Raw genomic sequence first — 20,234 nt, forward strand, 5'->3', positions numbered from 1 at the left:
CATTCCCCCTCTTCCTTTTAATGTGTGCTCAGTTTCCTCTGCCCACCAACCTCTTGTATCATTTTCTGACACGTCCTTCCCAGTGCCCTCCTTCTTGCCTGACTGCCCTTGCTTCTTGGTGGCTTTTCATAAGTGCCACCAGGACAAGGTATTTTTTTTGTTTCAGAAAAACCAAAGGTGGACTATACTAAATTACTTCGTCCCTGTGAGACATTCTCTTTCTATTTCTATGCTAAAAGAAGGCCGGTTGGAAAATGATTCTTCATTATAGCCCTTCCTTTCTTTCTGTAGCATAGATTAACAAGCATTTGCAATGCAATAGGTCTCGCATTGACACTAGTTTGAGCTATTGACATTGTAAATGACAATGCCTTTTATTTTTGTTTTTATTTTTCAAACATAATAAATGGCATTGTCATTCATAATGCCAATAACTGAAACTCTCGTAAATACGAGAGTAATTCTGTTTGTCTTCCAACTGCAGTTTTGTAAACCCTTTGTGGTAGACATGGACTTAGGGAGCCCTCCGGAACCACCACACCTTTTCCAAGGGACTCATGGGGAGCCCACCGTATAGTAGCTGCAAAGGGGAAAGGTGGCCGCTATTTTCAGATCAGGCGGGGCGCCTCTGGTTTACCTGTGCACTCACTCATTAAACTTCTCGTGGGACCCCCGCAAAGTTTCTCTGTGGAGTCAGTGACCCGGGAGGTGCCTAAGGCGTCGTCCGCCGCCCCCTGCTGCTGTCCTACACGAGCTGCCAAAAGTAATATTACACCTACAACAAGCCAGGACTATTGGCTTTGCCGATGGTTGTTAGTTGCCACCTATCCACCATTATTTTTAACATTGACCGAGACTTCCACTATTAAAAACTGACGAATTGCGATAGTGAAAGGTGATGTTCAAATTTGCTCAAGATTTCCTAACACACAGTCAAAGATCACCAAAAAAAGCTGCTCTGCTGTAATCGGGCATCATAGCACACCCTGGAAGCATTCGGTGACCAGGGTGGGAACCCAATGATGAAGTATGTCACCAACTAGGCAGGTGAGTGAGGGTTCTTTTAAAACACCCTGTGGGTTCCTAGGTACCTCAGCATTGAAGATTATGGGAAACTGGTCTTTGGAACATTAGTAAAGTAGAGAGAATACTAGTTTTTCTGTGGTTACAGTATTGATTGGTTGAGAAGGTGAACATGTCTTTGCTCATGCTTTTCTCTCTCTCACTTTTGTTTGCATAGGTAAACTCCAACAACAGATAATCATGTTTCAGACTAGGAGAGGCACAGAAAATAATATTCAATATTCGAAAGAAAAAACCACTGGATTTCTTAACTTGACAATGTGCAAACGGAAATCCTAATCGTTCTTAAATTGTTGGTGGCATGATATTGTAAATCATAAAATGTTAATGGAATGCTCAGGAAATTGGATGTGTTCACTCACTTGAACCAGTCTTTTGTATATTCCGTTTAGCCAGAATATTAGAATGGATTGTGCACATTCAAAAATGTAAAGCTCATTTGTGGGGCGTCCTACTGACATGTCTGAACAATGCACACATCTAGATGAAGGGGAGTTTCATTTGCCTGAATGTTTTAGAGACGTAAATTCTAAAACTAAGAATCATTAGATGACAGAGCCCTTTTCAACTAGCTGGAAGAAACGAACCAGTGAACCCATCTGAATTAGTTAAGAATTTTAGAGTGAGGGTTGATGCAATCATTTGTTGGGCCATCAAATCACTACTCTAGTTCTAAAAAACAGTTATTACATTATGTTGGTGAGAACAGTCCTTTGTTGTTGCTATTATCACATTGTCTCAAGTGCACCAAGGCCTTGGTGGTGTTGAGAATGCATTACTGCAACATTGTCTATGCAGGAGATCAAAAGAAAGAGATTATGAAATTGCAAACCGGCAGCCAAGCTTTGCCTCAACCCAAAGGTGTTGACGCACATCACCCAGCTCTCGTGGGGCTTCACTGTCTCACCCAGGCCCGTAGACTATAGTCCAAACTTCTCTAAACCATTTTAAAGTATGGGAAGCCTATCGCCCAAAATGCTTAAATATATGTTTTTTTCCAAACCATGCACCCAACCATATCCTGAGGTCCAGCAATGCAAATCCGATCATGTACATCACGTTCTGTCTAAAGTAGTACAGAGGTAGGCGAATCCAAGTGATAGGGGTTTGAATGGAGGACCTTAGGTCGCAACCAAATCTGACTGACCTCAAGAAGATCTGAAAATGCATGGGTTCAAAGTGGGGAATAGTCTGCCCAAACTCCTCCCTCATGTCCTCATCTAATAATAAAAAAAACATGGAGTTTGAATCCTGCCAGTCGCTAGAGTTGAGTGAATTACTCATAGCCCTACAGCCCAGTTATCATGAACTTAGCTTTAACCCAACCTGCAATCTGCAACATCACCAGTGGTACAAAGCGGCAATTGTATCAAGCTTGAGCCTAACAAAAAAATTGACTAAAGAAGAGGATGAAATAAATGCTACGTGGTTATGTCGTATGTGTACAATCATTAACTGGCGACGGATGAGTTCTAACTAAAAAATAACGAGAGGAAACACTTCTTGAATATGTACTAACATTCTCAGTGCAACGGCTAGATGGCTTAATTCAGGACACAGTACGATACACTATGAAAATGTTGATCTAACAGTTTTATTCCAGATGCTGTCTTTGCATTCTCTTGCAGATTGGCGCTGAAGATTTTCTGTGCCAGCCTACAGGCGAGTGCAAAGACTGTTTACCTGGGATAAAACATTTGGATAAGCATTAACGCTATACCTTAAGTGTGCAAAATCACAACACGTTGCTGGTTCCATATAAAGTTCTGCATGTGAGTTCATGTGTAAATCTGCATCACGCTGTTAAATATACTTTAGGTTTCCATTGTGTGTTGTTTTTATGGTATTTTCCCGTTCGTTTCCTTCTCATCGCTCTTGGTTTCGAGTTATTACACTCTAAATACGGCGAAACCAAGGGAGTGAAAGACGACAGGAACAGGACATGGGTAAAATAATACCATTACAAAAACACGCACAATGGAAACAAAGTATACATAACACACCATATAGAATGTCACTTTAATGGGATAGCGGGCATTTAAGATCCAACAGGTTTATTTTATCTGTTATCTATGCTGCAAAACTGTCCACATTGCATTACAGCGCTCTACGGAGAAACAAAAAAAAAAACAAATATTGATGAACAAAAATTAGTAGCATATCAAACACAGATGTGTTTCTGCCTGGTGTTAAGCGCTTCAACGTCTCGTCAGGGTTAGTAAACGCTAGATATATACATTTACCGGTACAGCGCTTTACAGATGAGCAGAAAATAAGTAAAGCATACTGATGAACAAAAACAAGTAGCATACCAAACATAGATGTGGTGTCTACCGTTCTCTCACCTTTCCTCGGGAGAGAATTTTGAGGGACAGGTGCACTGTATGGGAGTTGGTGAGAAGACATTGGTGGGTGACAACAGGGTAAAAATCAGACCCAACCAGTGGATGGATGAAGAGAGGGTCACCAACAAGATAGTAACGACAGCAGGAAAAATAGGGAAATGAAGAAAAGCAAATGCTTTAACGTCGCATAAAGGGTAGTAAGCGCTACATAAATGGAACTAGAATACAAGAAAATGGCAGCAACTGTGAGGAGTCTAAAGGTAAAACCATACTGGCTAGATGGAATGCTTTCCTCAGACGTTTGAAAGGAGCAGATCAGGAAGCCCTCAAAGTGGCACCCTCGTGTGCTGATATTATTTTTCAATTTCCGCATTTGGAATTTGACCTTTCCTAGCCGGTGTGCCTTCTGTTCCGAACACGACTGCTGCTAGGAGAGGATCCATCTGCTTCTGTTTCCGTGTCCATCATTGGGTGGCAAAACAGCCCTCACTAACGATGATATTTCACAGCTAGTGGCTGCTTGCGACCAATTACTGCGGTAGTGAGCCAAAAGGACACTATTTGGAGAATGCTCATGCAATCTTTTTTGCTGCCCTACCAACAAGGATGTAGTTTGCTTGTTTTTCGTGTGCAATGAGGGTATTGCTTTGATTGGCAATAAATATTTTCTTGTCAAAGGCCATGTCCAATAGAACAGCCAAAAATGCGTCCACTGGTTTTTATCCGACTAATGAATGTGCAGTGTGGGCAGGGTGTATACAAACGGCAAGCGGGATGGAGTAGTTGGTTCTTTACGGGAGTTTTGATGGCGAAGCAGGCCATGGTGGTGACCTTATCTAAGGTAGCGTGCCCTAATCGTGGTGGCAGTGATCGTGAGTTGAAGATGAGTGGGCCAAACAGGGAGATTCGCAGTGAGTACCGAGATCCAAGCGGCATGACTTACTGTTATTGATCCCGGGAACCGAGGTGCATGTAACAAAGGCATGCGCATGCGCCTTAGTCAGAGCCTTTGACTGAAAGAGCGCCATTAGTCCGGCAATAATTTTTCTATGCGTGCGTGGTTAACGCCGTCGTTTGACGGGCAAACAGCTGATAGAAACAAACTTGGAGCACAACCTCCTACGTCACAGGAAACAAAGATGGCGTCGGCCTGTCCAAATGGGCTGTCCTAAAATTGGACAGGGCGGTAACAAAAAAACCTGATTTCCAATCACACGCCAGCATTTAATATAAACGATGACGCAAGCCAATTGAAAACAAGGGCGGGGCTTCCAGTCCCATTCTGAAACTGTATCGATTCCAAGAAGCCCTCGCATAGCGAGCATCGCATGAGTGCTGCAATGCCAGGTGAGTCCTAAAAACAGGGACTGTAATGAAGGTTATTTTGCTGCCCAACTTTTATTTGAAATAGATAGAAAAACAGGGTATTTATTTTCTTGTCTGGCTTTAATGTGCTGACATTGCATTTGTTGGCACATTAAACCTAGAACTCTTAGCAGTGCCAATGCTTAACCTTCTGTATCCAATCGTCCCTGAAAAGTGAAGGAGGATGTGTCAGCTGTCCACTTTTGGACAATTAATGCCTAGTCCAGTGAAGAACCAAAAAAGCAAATTATCACAAAACCAATGTTTCACCTACTCCCCAAAAGGGTCACACATGGGTTCAACCCTAATTCTATAACCAGGGAATTTTATATCCTTATAAATCTAAACCCAGATGTTATTTCATTCCATGGCATTCCCAGATTACATGTATCCAGCTGTATGTAATGTATTGTATTGTAGTATTTATGTAGAATTTGACAACCCTATGTGGCATGCCCAACAGGAGCACACCACAATGTGGAGTAGAGCATGGTTGGTAGAGTATTGTTTTGTTGTGATCCTATGACGTAGAAGAGGAATTAAGCTTGGCAATCTAGAATCCTTAGAAGGCCCAGATTTCACCTGCTCCTCCTAGTCTTCAAGATGCCAAAGTTTTAAGCATATGTTCACATCCCAATACCATCTCATGCTCTAAAAGGCTCCCAAAGGCAGACACGCATGAAGCAGGCAAGCCATACTCTGGCCATGGCTCAGACTCTAGCCAGACCAGCGCCCTGCAGATGCATGCATGAAAGACAAAGCGCTTGGTAGTTTGCTGCCCTAACAGCACCAGAATGAATCAGCCTTCCCCATGTTACCCCTCGGTCTACACCTCTTCATGTGAGCCAAATACTTTGTCTTAGTTCCCAGAGACCTCTTGCTCTTTTTTGGTTTGTATGTTATGTAATAGATGAAAGAGCAAGGATTCTGATTATTAGTATAGGATGATATTTCAGGGAAACAAAGAGAGAATGTGGTTAAAGGAAACTTACCCTGCTTCCATTGTTTCTGCTAGGACAGCAGCATGAGAAGCAAACCACTCCCACTTTTTCAAAAGGTGGAACAAGGACAATTTCCTGCAGTGCAAGCCAAGAGCTAAAGAAAGGAAAGTCCAGTTCTGCAGTGCTAATGCCTTTACTTACTGTGGGCCTGCCACTGTAATAATTCTGTTTGGATGACTTATTCTGAGAGCTTGACAATTCTTAGGGGCTTGCTATGTATGCACAACAAGATGGGCACATTTGAAGGGCTCAGGCTACAATTAATTTCCTCTAGAGTGGTGACTACTTCCTTAGCCATGACATTGGTTTAAATGCTCACAGGATTGTAAAGGCTATTGTGACTAAGCCCCCACATAGATGATATGCCCTGGGTTTTCCTTTCTTTTGGCAAACACACCCCTTCTGAATTGCCTGGAGAGCCAAATGTCCAATTTGTCTCATCATTTGGTACAGGCTTTCCCCACAGCAAGATTCCCACCTTCTTGTTCTGTAATCCAACACTCTGTGGGTAGGAGGGGTAGAATGATTGAAATAGGCTCTAGTCTCCGCCTCATGTTTTAGCTCAGGTTTGATGATATTCCCTCATTATGTTCTAGTTGAACTCATCTGGGATGCACTGTGTGGACTTGCTGGGTCTCATCACTGAGGTGTAAACTGAGTTCTAAAGCACAGTGGGCACAAAATCCACATCTGTTCAGAAACTGAGGAAAAACTGAATGGTGGAATGCTTGAATTAACCTCAGACACCCATAATCACTCTGGGCTTGAGGAACGCTTGATCTCATACAGAAAGGAACATAAAGAATTGGGGAGTGTATGCAAGATTGCTCAGATTTTGGATACATGAGGAGAAAGTTCTCTGTACCGAAGTTAATGTTCCTACTAAGGGATGGACGAGCTACTGCCAAATGAGTCAGAAGATACATTAAGAGAAAAATAGTACTTCGTGTGGTATGGACCTGTGGATCAGAGACCACAGAACAAGACATAAAAGACACATCAAATAGATACACTGTGTATGGAATATACAGGATTTATTGGGTCCATCTGTGGAGGAAGGCAAATATTTTTGCAACAGTGTAGTTAAAGTATGCACAGGTTCACAGCCCCCCCACCCCCCAGATTCCTGTCCAGGAGTGCAGTCACATTTCCAGGGTCCGGAATTGTTAGTGATCACAGTTTTGGCCCATTTTTAGAAAGGTATAGTGACCCAGAGATATGACATTGATCAGTAAAAAATGTATGGTTTTGAGCCACTACCAATGGTTAAGCCAAAGGGTGTATGATGGTTTAGATGAGCTGTCTTGTCTACATGCAAGGCACAAGCATCCAGCTAGTGTGAACCAGGACGGGGGCAACATGTGGTTGATGGCAGGCCAGACAAAGCCACAATAAAGAAATGATGAAAGGTTCAAACGGAAATCATTCAGCTGGTGATGATCCTGGCAAGTAATGTATGACATAAAAATAATGGATGGACCCCTATGGCAGGGGTACAGGATTTAACACGAATGCAGGAACAGATTTGCTGGCACCATGGCCCTCCAACAATGGCCTTTAAGTTCTGTGGAGTCAGATACTCAGGGGTACTGAGGCAAAGTCTGAATGCCTCAGTACCCCTTACTACATCACTAGGACACCATGCTGTCAGGCAGCCCTACTTCCTAAGATCTTATCTGAAAACCCTTCACAAGTGTGCCAGTAGAACTGGGTCCTAACACACATACAACGAAGAACACCCCACATCTCCTCCTTTCACAGGACAACATACATTACAGGACATGTTCATGCACACTGCCAAAGTATAATAAAAACACAGATGGTACATCACTGATCCTTCCTGTTTCGGACACCACAGAAAGGATTACCACCGCTCATTCCAAATAGTATCACAGCATCTGTCTCACACACCCAATATCTCAAAAATCAGAAAGGCACCTTGTGTCCCATGTTCCTTCATCACTCCAAGTTAAACCGCAGCAAAACACACTCGGGCAGATTTACTAATATTTCAAGCAATGCAACTCAGCAAGGCAACTTGCTGTGTTGTGTTGCCTGAAACGGAGCGAGCAGAAGTGTGTTATGTTTACTAAGATATTGCGCACTTCTGCTCTCCTCTAGTACTGGCACACTATGTGTTGCATAGTTCCAACCCAGGCACCCTTGTGCCATTCTGCAAGAATGCCAGCGTTACAGCCAGGATTAATTTTGTACAGAAGGGGATACCATCCTGCACAAAAGGCAGAATGCATCACGCATAGAAAGAGGAAGAATGCATAATCCATAGAAAGAGGAAGCAACAAGAGGAAACAAAGATAGTTATCCTTCTTACGCCTCTGTCGGATAGCCACATAATTTTAGGGCAAACCCAGGGTTACAAGTCTTTATAAATCTGGGGTTGCCTCAAAATACATGGGTGGGCGCATGGAAAGCCCTTGCTCTACCCATGTATCACCTACCTGATGCAAAATATTACAAGGCAGCACTATGCACTGTGTTGCCTAATTTAGGATTTACTAAACCACAGAAAGCCACAAATTTTGACTTTTTGTCGATTAATAAATGCCTAAATGAATTTTGCCCCAAGGCTGCACCACAAAAGTGATGCAACCATGACCCAAATTCTAGAGTAAATCTGGGCCACTGTTCTAGTGCTGTCCTTCATTCACTGCACTGGGACAATACTGCAATCATCTAAGGGAGTAACCAGACATATTCTCTCTTCCTATCATGGACCTCAGTTTGCCAGACAATGACAAAAGTACAATAAACCTGGGCAAATCACAGCAATGCATCATGTTTCTGCACTGGCCACATTTCACCACATTGAAACCACAATGGAAAGTTTGAGTGCAAACTTCAGTAATATCCTCCTTCCTGCACTAGCCCATGTACCACTTACTCAGGGACAGCCCAGCAAAATTACTGACAAATTAGAAAAATTGTGACATGGGAACAGCAATAAAACAGCAGAGCAGATTAACCCCTTCGCTACTAGGCCTCCCATACCCCCCCCCCCCATGTTAAGCCTTTTTTTTGGCTACTTGGGGTAGTTTGCGCTTAGGCCCCTGTAACTTTTTGACCACATAAGGTATCCACGCCAAATGTGCATACTTTTTTTGCAATATCATGGGAATTCTAAAAGTACCCATGGTTTGTGGATTATCAAAAATACAGCTAAATGTTTTTTTTTTGGGAAAAATGGGTAAAAAGGGCTCCAGATGAAATCATCTGGGTTTTTCCCTGCAAATGGTATCAAAAAAGGGGTTGTGGTGCTGAAATCACCATCTTCCCAGCTTTCAGGGACAAGCAGACTTTTGTCAGAAAATCAAAAACTTTTACACAGTTTTGGCATTTTTTGGGGACATAGCCTATTTCTGCTATTTTTTGTGCTTTCAAGCTCCTTCCAGTATATGGTAGAAAAGGGTATGCAAGCAATAATGGATCCTGGAAAGCTATACATTTTAGAAAAGTAGACAGCATTCTGAATTCAGAAAGGGGTCATTTGTGTAGATCCTTCAAGGTTTCTTCATAGAAACTAACAGTTAAATATAGGAAAAATTGAAAATTTGTTGAAAAAAACCAGTCATTTGTGTCAACGTTTTCACCTGTAACTTCCTGGAATCCCCCGGGTGTCTAGTTTTCAGAAATGTGTGGGTTTGGTAGGTTTCCCTAGCTGGCTACCGAGCATGGGGCCAAATACCAAGGTGACCCCCCCTTGCAAAACCAGGTCGTTTTGTGATGGGCAAATTTGATGTCAGTATATACAGTTGTATTAACCAGAGATTTCACAAAAATGAAATGCACTGTTAATAATTGAAAAGATGAGAAACTGAACCATTGACTCAAGCTCGTGAGCTGTAAAGCCAGGACAAGGTACCTACCTCTTTACAAGCCATTCATACACCTTTCATACGTGTGACACATACAAAACCTATCACATCACCAGCCGTGGGCCAGCACATTACAACACTCACACCAGCAGACAGCATCATTCAAGGGCCCATCACTTTCACAAGCCCACATTCCTGACACAGCAACCACACCAGCTCACGGATTGCGTGGGGTGACGTATGGCTAGCAGTGTGAGTAGTGACCAGCAGCAAGTCACTACTCACACACCGCCAGCCAAGCACCAGTCCACATACACCACCAGCTGAAAGCCAGTCCACGCACACCGCCAGCCAAGCGCCAGTCTACACACACCGCCAGCCAAGCACCAGTCCAGGCACACTGCCAGCCAAGCACCAGTCCACGCACACCGCCAGCCAAGCACCAGTCCAGGCACACCACCAGCCAAGTGCCAGTCCACGCACACCACCAGCCAAGCGCCAGTCCACGCAGACTGCCAGCCAAAGGCCAGTCCACACACAGCGCCAGCCAAGCGCCAGTCTACGCAGTCCACGCACACCACCAGCCAAGCGACAGTCCATGCACACCGCCAGCCAAGCGCCATTCCAAACACACCACCAGCCAAGCGCCAGTCCACGCACACCACCAGCCAAGTGCCAGCCTACACACACTGCCATTACATTTAGGATTTTTTTTATACAAAAAAGAAAACACAAACAAATTGCAAATAGATACACATCTACTAACACAAAATCTGAAACTAAATACATTGCACAAATGCAACACTTGAACCTGAACAAAAAATATAATATATTAGAGACCAGGCAGTTCACTTTACCACTCATGGATGCTCCCAAAAAGTATTTTGCATATGGTACATTCTAAAACAAGCAGGCACACACAACCTAGGGTCAGAAGGATACTTAGGCCAGTACATACGAGTCTCATTCCACGTACCACTTCGCCAACAGACTCTCCATCTCCTACTGGGAAAGTCTTTTGAGGGTGCGGGAGGAATGTGGTCAGGAAAGTGGCAATCTTACAATCTAGCCACATCCTCCAACACTCCAACTCTAGGAACACTTGCCTTGTCCACTACAGCAAGGCTGCCTATTACAGACTCCTGAAACGTAGCAAAGTCATCTTTGACTCAGGACAAGAATCTTGAATACAACGAAACCATTAAAGGTTGCCAAGTGGAAAAGATGGATAGCCACCTTCTTATACCAAATGTAAGCCTTACGAAGAGCAGCGTAAGGTTCCAACCTCTGATCTACTCTATCAACACCACCCAAGTGCCTATAATAGTCTGAAATTCACACAGGCTTGTGCGCTTCAGCAACTTGACCCCAAACAGTCACAGGTGAAGTGCTTTCATCATGGATGTTAATAAGCATGTAGACATCTCTCCTGTCTGAAAACTTCACAGCTAGACGTTCCTCGCAACGCAACGCACTGTCCCCACACAAGCTTTTGACAAACTATTTATTTTGAGAAACCTTTACGGTTAGAGTGGATTGTGCTACAAGCAACAGCGTCCACTTGGGTCAATTCCCTGAACAACTGCACACCAGTGTAGATGTTATCTATATATAAATGGTGACCTTTGTTAAAAAGTCCTCTGCCAAGTTCCCACACAATTTTCTCAGTCACTCCAAAAGTGGACGGACAACCAGGGGGGTTAATCCTGGAATCCTTACTGGTGTACACCCTGAAATTAGAGACATATCCAGTCCTACTGTCACACTAGGAATGTATTGCCTAAAAACCAAGCAGCCCTTGAACAAAACCAAAGACTCATCCACTGCGATTTCTTTCCCTGGACCATAGATCTCAGAAAATCGATCTACAAAGTGATCAATGCCAGGCTGAATCTTAAAAAGACGGTCACACTCAGGGTGATCTTGTGGCAATGCTAAACCATTATCGACAAAATGCAGCACCCGAAGCAGAAGCAAATACCTATCATGACCCATGACTGCCTGAAATATAGCCGTTGCCATCAAGGGACAAGTAGACCAATATGAAGACATTGATGGCTTCCTTAGCAAGCCCATCAAAAAAGTTAAACCCAAGAACTTCTTCATCTCTTCCAGACTTGTAGGAGTCCACTTGGTAGCTCTAGAGTGGGGCCTAAGGCTGGCACTGTTGTCCCTCAAAAACTGTTCGGCATACAAATTAGTCTGCGCAACAATCTCTGCCAAAAATATATCATCCATAAACAACTGAAAAAATATTATTCTGTATTCACTCTACACCCTGGAACACCAGTAAAGTCTGGCAATGCCGGCTGCACCATGCCTGGCGCAACCCAGAGGTCATCACTTCCAACTGGAGGCCTTATACTCCCAGGCTGCAGCCCAGATGCCTCTTGCTGCACTGTCGGCATATCAATGTCCTCCTCTAAAACAGGCTCTTCATCCGCACAAAGAGTAGCTTCATCCGCACTGAGAGTAGCTTCATCATCTGTTGATTCCATGTGGAGAGAAAACTGCCTGAATCTTCCCCTCGCTCCTCTGCCTCAGATGAAGAGTCAGTCTCTGAACCATAGTCAGAGGATGGCTCAAAAAGCATACCAACAACCTGCTGAGCAGCAATCCTGCGGCTAGCTATTATCCTTACTAAGAAAGGAGACTGCACAAACAAGTCAACAACAACCAACACTGTGCAAAATAAGTAAGTAAAAAAAGTGTACCTTTATCACAAAGATCTATATACTCAAAAACCCTACGATTCACTTGGAAGAGACAGCTTCACTCACCAGCACCAACTCTGCAGAGAGACAACAAAAACCAACGATATCCCCTAGAAAGAAAAAAAAAAACATTTACTCACAAGACAACAAAATACACATCGAGCACAAATGCAAAAAGTTTTTGACACTCAAAAAACAGAAGCCAAACATACTGCTATTACTACACCATTTGCAAAAAACACATTCCTGCAGAGAAAGGAAACTCATTTACATTGTAAAAAAAAAGTCTCTTACCAAACACATGCAACTACACAAACAGCAGAACCACCAGTAACGAAACTGCAACCTGGAACAGTTTAAAGAGAAAAAGCCTTGAACTAGAACAAAAAGGGAGAAATAAAGCATGACAATTGCAATTCACAAGAAATAAAACAATTAACATTATAACGCGCTATGACTCTACCCAAATAGCCAATCTGCCAGATGAGCCTTCAAATAGGGCTGAGAAAAATGAGGGGTGATCTTGTCCAAGGGATCGGGTGAGGTTGTCTGCCAGGCCAATCTGCCCCCAGGTAGGGCAGAAAACAGCAGACAGAAATGTGCCCCCCTTGCAAAATAAATAAATCCCTGGTGCCTAGTAGGGCTTTCTGCCTCCCCCTCCCGCCTAGGGCCGAAAGGCCAAAAATAAGGGGCAGATCTGACCCCAGGAGGGGAGAAAAAACATTAAGCAAATTTTACACCCTTGGAAGCAACCATGTCACTTCCATTACACACAAAACAAAATCCTTCGTGTGTAGTGGGGCAGAAGGGCAAAAAAAGGGGCCGTTCTGCCACATATAAAATAATATGCCCCCTGGAAGCGGCTCTCACCCAAGGGATCACTTCCATTTTAATTTTAAAATGAGTGCCTGGTGTCTAGTGGGGTTTTCTGCCCCCCCCTCCCCCCCATGGGGCAGAAAGGCCCAAAAACGTGCCGATCTGCCCCCAGGGGGGCAGAATACATATATAAAGAAAAATGCACCCCCGAAAGCGACCCTTGCCCAAGAGGTTGTTTCCATTTAAATTTTAAAGAATTCCCTGGTGTCTACTGGGGTATTCTGCCCCCCAGGGGAGGCAGAATACACATAAAAAAAATATGCCCCCTGGAAGCGACCCTTTTCCAAGGGGTCGCTTCCATTTTATTTTTTTAAACATCCCTGGCTCTAGTGGGCTTTTCGCCCCCCCCCCCCGGGGGGGTCACTCCCTTTAAATAAATAAAGAACTCCCTGGTGTCTAGTGGGGTATTCTGCCACGGGGGGGAGGCCAAATAAACCTGCCGATCTGCCCCCAGGGGGCGCAGAGTACACAATAAAAAAAATATGGCCCCTGGAACGACATTTGCCCAAGGGGTCTCTTCCATTTGATATTTTTAAATATCCTTGGCTCTAGTGGGCTTTTCTGCCCTCCCTGGGGCCAGAAACACAAAACAAATCAGGCGATCTGTTCCCGGGGAGGGGGGGGCAGAAAAGTCTTCAAATTAATTGGCCCTCCAAGGAAGTGCCCCTTGCCCAAGAGGTTGCTTCCTTAACATAAAAAAGACATCCCTGTTGTCTAGTGGGGGCATTCCTGCTGCACGATCACTACGCTGTGCGCGATCGTGCAGCAGGAATGCCCTGCATTGAGACATCAGGGGAAAGCAAACACTCTTTCCTCTCCCCTGATGCCTCAATCTACAAAAAAGTCCCCCCCCCCGCCGCCGCACCAGAGCAGCAAACACTGACCTTGCTACCTGGATGCCTTGAAGCAAATGGCTTCCAGTGCATCCGAAGCTTCCTGATGACGTCGGTGGGTGCTGTGTGCGCTGACGTCATGGGATTGCCCGGGGGGGTCAGGGGTGGCAGCGAAAACTCTTCCGCTGCCATCCCCCTCTGTGGGGGCTATATCAGCTGCACATGGGAGGAGCGCCAGCGCTTCCCCCATGGGTGGGTGCCATGACAGAACGGTTCCGTCATGAGCACACGCCGACCATGGCTCATGACAGAGTCGCTCCGTCATGAGCACCGAAAGGGTTAAGCATGTTTAAGCATATGCGATCATCGCCTTTTTGAAATTCACACATTCTGAATATATAGCCATATAAGAATAACCCATTCTGAATAAATCATGAATACACTACATGCACAACTAACACTGTTATTCAATTTAAACCATGGAGCCTGAATCCCATAATGATCTTGCGTTATACTTGTGAAACTTTAACTCCACAAAATGAATGTGAAACTTCAAAGAAAAAAACCCAAAGATTATAGTCTTATACGCTGTCCCTGCCTTTTCAACGCTTGTAGATCCCATTGAATGTATTCTGACTTATACTTTCAACTGCAAACATGACTTTTTTTGGTATGGTATAGGCCAAGACCGGTAGTGTTTTGAAAATATGTAATACATGGGATTCTGCAATTCCTGTGTAAAAACCTGTCTCTAATTTCTTTATAATCAGCTACTTGCATGCCCAGTCGCCAATTTTAATGAAAGGGCGTCAGCGCTCAACTATTTAGCTTATTGCAGTTGAGATCTGATGTCACAATGCCTGCTGGCAGCAGGCAGGGGAAAACCAGGTCAGGTCACAGAGCATAATTAAAGCAGCTGTTTAAATAGCCAGCTGTACATTGACAAGAAAGAAGATATTTATGGCAACATGTTTATTTTTTGCTCTCTGTGGGTAATTATAGAAAAGTTAGAATCTTCCTGCATGACTCCACTGTGCCTTTAAAAAACAGAAAGAGCTTTTATTAAACTGGTCATTGAACTCCTCGGTGACTTGCAATATCATTATAATGTAAAGGAGGGGGTAGTTTATCCCAGATATAATATGCACCTGGAGTGAGTTATGGGCCAGATTCCATAAGCCATTAGGTTCTGTGGCTCAGAACCCTTCAGCCATTTGACTGAGACATTATCAATCATATCTTGGATGAGCGCACAGATGAAATTTAGTCTTACTGTACTTCTACTGGCTGTTTGGATGTATCGTTCCACTTCTATTCGGATGCACGAGAGACTACTTTACATTTAAAAAGATGGTCAGACGTTCACCATTCAATGTTTTTAAGTAGAGTTATTCAAATCTTGAGCCCATTCTGTGCATCAGATGGCCAGGAGCCGTCTAAAGCCACAGTGCTCATGTGCGTAGGACGGCTCCTGGCCGCCTTTCGCACTCGGCACAGGAAATCCCTCTAGTGTGGGCTGCCCAAAAAGGGCATGCCAATGTCCCCACCCCCCAAAAAAAATCCACAGTCTTTCTGCCCCCTCCGGGAGGCAGTTGGGGCACCAGCCCTGGATCTTCCCCCCATGGGGGCAGAAAGCACACTAGACACCAGGGAATTTCTTTTATGTCTATATGTGTGGGGGCTTCCGAAAACAGGTATGCCAATGTCCCCACCCTGCCCCCAAAATTCCAAAGTTTTTCTGTACCCCCTGGGAGGCAGATGGGGGCAATAACCCCCAATCTGCCTCCCCAATGGGGCAGAAAGCACACTAGGCACCAGGGATGTTTTTTTCATGTATACAGGGGTAGGGGCTGCCCAAAATGGGCAATAGCCCCTGATCTGCCCCCTGGGGATGCCGAAAGCACACTAGGCACCAGGGATTGTATTTTTTTTTACATGGGGGTTGGGGCTGCCCAAAATGGCGATGCCAATTCCCCCACAACCCCCAAAAAATCTCCACAGTCTTTCTACCTCCCCATGGGAGGCAGATGGGGGCAATGGCCCCATATCTGCTCCCCCAGGGGGGGTGCATAAATCACACTAGGCACCGGGATTTTTTTTGAATGTATATGGGGTGTGGGCTGCCCAAAATGGGGATGCCAATGCCTCCACCCCCCAAACATTCCACAGTATTTTTTCCCCACCAGGAGGCAGCTGGGGGCATTTTTTTTCATACCTAGGGATGGAGGCTACCCAAAATGGGCATGCAAATGCCCCCACCACGAAAATAAAATTGCCACAGTCTTTAACCCCTGATATGCACCCCAGGAGGGCAGAAATCCCACTAGGCACCAGGGATTATGTTTTTTTTTATACGTAGAGATGGGGGCAGCCTAAAATGGGCAAGCCAATACCCCCACCCTCCCAAAAAATTCCACAGTCTATTTGCCCCCCCAGGAGGCAGATGGTGGCAATTGCCCCTGACCTGCCACCCCCCCCCCCCCCGGGGGCAGAAAGCACACTAAACACCATGGATTGGTTTTCATGTATATAGGGATGGGGCTGCCCAAAATGGGCATGCCAATGTCCCCAACCCCCCAACAAAAATTCCACAGTCTTTTTGCCCCCACTTGGAGGAAGATGGAGCAACAGCCCACAATCTTCCCCCCGTGGGAGGAAGAAAGCACACTAGCCACCAGGGATTTAATTTTTACGTCTATAGGGGTGGGAATTGCCAAAAATAGGCATGCCAATGTCCTCACCCTGCCCCAAAAATTCCATAGTCTTTCTGAACCCCCCTGGGAGGCAGACACAACAATAGCCTCTGATCTGCCTTCCCTGGGGGGGGGGGGGGGGCAGAAAGCACACTAGGCACCAGGGATGTTTTTTTTAATGTATATAGGGGTGGGGGCTGCCCAAATGCCCCCACCTCCTCACCCCAAAATTGCCTCAGTCTTTCTGTCTCTGTGGCAATAGCCCCCAAACTGCCCCTGGGGGCCCTGGGGGGCAGATATCACACTAAGCACCAGGGATTAGTTTTTTTTTATACTTAGTGGTGGGGCAGCCCAGAATAGGTATGCCAATGCCCCCAACCCCAAAAATATTTAACACAGTCTTTCTTCCCTCCCCCGGCGGCAGATGTGGGCAATAATTTATTTTGTGTCCCCCTCGAGGGGGCAGAAAGCCCACTAGGTACCAAGGACTTTGCTTTTCTTTATACGTAGGAGTGGGGACTGCCCAGAATAGGCATGCTAATGCCCCCACACCATAAAAAATCCACAGTATTTTGGCAGTGGGGGCTGCCAAATAAGGACCATTCAAATGCCCCCACCTACAAAATAAAATTGCCACAGTCTTTCTGCCTCCCCAGGGAGGCAGATAGGTGCAATTGCCGCTGATCTGCCCCACGGAAGGCAGAAAGCCCACTAGGCACCAGGGATTATGTTGTCTTTTTATACGTATGGGTGTGGCCTCCCAGAATGGGCATGGCAATTCTCTCACCCCAAAAAATATTTAGCACAGTCTTTCTGCCCCCACAGGGGGCAGATGGGGTCAATAATCCCTTATCTGCCCCCCAGGCAGAAAGCCCACTAGGCACCACGGACTTTGCTTTTCTTGATACATAGGAGTGGGGGCTGCCCATAATAGGCATGTCAATGCCTACACCCCCATATAAAGTTACCACAGTCTTTCTGCCCTCCCCTGGGGGAAAGATGGGGCAATAGCGCCTTATCTGCCCCTTTGGGGGGTAGAAAGCTCACTAGGCATCAGGGATTATGTTTTTATTATACATAGGGGTGGGACAGCCCAGAATGGGCATGCCAATGCCCCCACACACTCCAAAGAATTGCCACAGTCTTTCTGCCTCCTCCAGGAGGCATATGGGGGCAATAGTCTAGCCCACTAGGCATCAGGGATTATTTATTTTTTATACGTATGGGTGGGGTCTGCTGAGAATGGGCGTGACCCTGTTTCCCAGGCAGGCCGCTCCCCTCTCCGCCACACAGCCCCCAGTGTGACCTGCAATCTCTCGCTGCCGCTCGGACTAGCCCTCTGCCTTGGTGATTTTCCTGCCGTCTCTCTGCCTCTCCCCGCCCCTTTCTCTACCGTGCCCTGATTGCCTGTGTCCCTTTTTGCCTTCTGTGTCCCGAGTGCCTGTGTCCTTTTCTGCCTTCTGTGTCCCGAGTGCCTGTGTCCTTTTTTGCATTTTGTGCCCTGATTTGTTCTCCCCTTTGACTTCTGTGTCCCGAGTGCCTGTGTCCTTTTTTGCATTTTGTGCCCTGATTTGTTCCCCCCTTTGACTTCTGTACCCTTGTATTTGCGCCTCGTTTACTCCCCTCGCCACCCGTTTCTAGCCGCTGCGTCCCGGTGGCCCCGCCCCTTGCATCCCATTGGCCGCCCTGCTCCCACCTCCCAGCTGCTCCTCCCTCCCTCTCCCCCTCAAATGGAGGCCGCGCCGCTGGCGCGCCGAAGGCGCACCTAAGGCAAGCCCGTCTGCGCCCATCCGCGGCCGGCCTGCGCCCAGCGCCAGGACCCCTGGACCTCGCCGGAGCTAGCATACCCGTCAGAGATACGACGCCGCCACCCTCCACGCACTCAACACCGGCCGACAGCCAGCCTGCTACCAAGCCATCCCGAAATGCACCCACGGAGCATTCACCTGCCACGCCTGCAACTTCACCTGCACCCGATCCTGCACTGCACCCACCAAGCCAGGCCCCAGCGAGGATCACCTCAAGTGCATCTTGCTCAACACCCGCTCCGTCCACAGGCACGCCGTCGAACTCTGGAACCTTCTCGACACAACATCACCAGACGTCGCCTTCCTCACAGAAACATGGATGAACGCCTCCTCAGCCCCCGACATCGCCATAGCCATCCCGGATGGCTACAAGATCTCCCGGAAGGACCGCATCAACCAAGCCGGAGGAGATATCGCCATCGTCCACAGAAACACCATCCGAATCACGACCAACTCCGACGACACCCTCACTGCCGCCGAACACCTTCACTTCCAGATACACACCGACCCCAAGACCACACTCAGAGGCACCCTCGTCTACAGACCCCCAGGACCACGCACACAATTCAGCGAAGCCATCGCAGACTTCGTCAGCCCGCACGCCCTTACCTCCTCAGACCACATCCTTCTAGGTGACCTCAACTTCCACCTGGAGAACAACCACCACAGCAACACCGCCACCCTGCTGGACAACCTCGCCAACCTCGGACTCAAGCAACTGGTGAACACCCCCACCCACAACGCCGGCCACACGCTTGACCCCATCTTCTCCTCCAGTAAGCACATCTCCTTCAGCCACTCAACCGGACTGCACTGGACAGACCACAGCTGCGTCCACTTCAACTTCGGGAGAACCACGACCCACTACCACCCTCAACAAGCTCCCCGCAGAAGCTGGAACAAGATCACCGCCGAACAGCTCACCACCTCCCTCAGACGGAACCCTCCCGCCAGCACAACGGACCCCGACGTGGCAGCCCGCACCTTCACACAGTGGCTCACCGACTGCGCTGATGACCTCGCACCACTGAAGACGCCCCCCTGCAGACCCGGCAGCAAGAAAACCTCTTGGTTCTCCAACAAACTCAAAAACTCCAAGAAGAACTGCCGCACCCTCGAGAAAGCGTGGCGCCACGACCAGACCACAGAAAACATGACGGCCCTCAAAAACGCCACCCGCATACACCACCAGCTGATCCGCACCACCAAAAGGTAAACTTTCAAAGAACGACTGGAGAACAACACCCACAACAGCAAGGAGCTCTTCAGCATCGTCAAAGAGCTCTCCAACCCAAGCTCCGAAAACAACGACATCACCCCCTCGCAAGACCTCTGCGACTCACTCGCCTCATTCTTCCACCGCAAGATCACCGACATTCACAACAGCTTCGGCGCACCAACCACACAACCAACCACCGAACCAACGCCCCCCACCACCACCATCCGCAACTGGACCCCGGTCGGCACCGCAGACACCACCCGCACGATGAACACCATCCACTCCGGATCACCAACCGGCCCCTGCCCCCACCACGTATTCAACAAGGCCGACTCCATCATCGCACCCCAACTCCGGGACATCATCAACGTCTCCTTCACCACCGCCACCTTCCCGGAGAGCTGGAAGCATGCAGAGCTCAGCGCACTACTGAAGAAACCAACAGCGGACCCCACCGACCTCAA

This window comes from Triturus cristatus, chromosome 12, assembly GCF_964204655.1.
Source record: "Triturus cristatus chromosome 12, aTriCri1.1, whole genome shotgun sequence".
In the NCBI taxonomy this organism is placed as follows: Eukaryota; Metazoa; Chordata; class Amphibia; order Caudata; family Salamandridae; genus Triturus; species Triturus cristatus.